The sequence below is a fragment of the Myotis davidii genome, unplaced genomic scaffold, assembly GCF_000327345.1.
Source record: "Myotis davidii unplaced genomic scaffold, ASM32734v1 scaffold575, whole genome shotgun sequence".
Lineage (NCBI taxonomy): Eukaryota > Metazoa > Chordata > Mammalia > Chiroptera > Vespertilionidae > Myotis > Myotis davidii.
Window position 1 is genome coordinate 1551241 of NW_006290306.1, and position 1173 is coordinate 1552413.

General features: G+C 54.1%; 1 pseudogene; it reads right to left on the reverse strand.

The window, feature by feature from the left end:
* Positions 1-1173, reverse strand: part of LOC102756674 — a 3224-nt pseudogene that overhangs the window by 1890 nt on the left and 161 nt on the right.

Consider the following 1173-nt stretch of genomic DNA (forward strand, 5'->3'; position numbering starts at 1 on the left):
ATCGACCAGCCACACCACGGGCTCCAGCTCCGACTGCTGCCTGGCGGGACCCTCCGCTCCGGCCATCCTCAACTGTCACCCAGCCACAGCTCTGCACTAGGGGAGGCGTGGTCGGAGGAGCCAAGGCCTGACTTCTATGGCAGGATCTAAAAGGCCATGGCAGGCCTCCCACCTTCCAGTAATGATCAACATAATTTGATGAACAAGAACAGATCCAGAGCCGAAACCGGCTTGGCTCAGTGGATAGAGCGTCGGCCTGCGGACTGAAAGGTCCCAGGTACGATTCTGGTCAAGGGCATGTACCTGGGTTGCGGGCACATCCCCTCTGGGAGATGTGCAGGAGGCGACTGATCGATGTTTCTCTCTCATCGATGTTTCTGACTCTCTATCTCTCTCCCTTCCTTCCTGTGAAAAATCAATAAAATATATATTTAAAAAAAAAAAAAAAGAACAGATCCAGAGACAAATGTCTGGGAAGGGCTGTTTAGAGAGCAACCAAAGGACTTGTATGCATGCATATTAGCATAACCAATGGACACAGACACTGGGGCAGTAGGGGCTTGCCCCGGGGTGGGAATGGCTTGTGGTGGGGAGGTCAAATGGGGGATGGGGGGAAAGGAGACATGTAAAATGTTAGGTAAGATGAAAGAAATCTAGGATACAGAGATGGAGTTAGTTTTGTTCACATCCACATTTATACACTGTCCCAAACCCTCTGCCATCTCTGACCCCTCCCCCTGCCTCCTCTCCTAAGATGCACCCCATCCCTGATCTCAGCACCATCCTGAACATTGAGCTCCTCCCTGAGGTGAACTCTCTGCCTGACCTTCACTAGGTATCCAATCCTTATCCTATCTAGTGATCGAAATACCAGTCTTTTATATTTTAACTAGGGACCCAGTGCACGAATTCGTGCACCTTGAAAGGAACTGTGGGCACGAGGCTGAGGTAGGCACAGGGGTGGGTCTCGGCCCATCCTCCGTGCCCACACCTGGCCCCTCCCACCACAGCCCTCCCCACACACAAACCCCCTCCCCCCGTCTCCTGTCTGCTGACAGCCCCACTCCCACCGCTGCCCTTCGCACATGCTGATGGCGCCAGCCCCGCTCACACCCACTGAAGGCATGGAGCAATTGGGGCTGGTGCCAGCAGCAGGTGCATGAGGGACCAGCG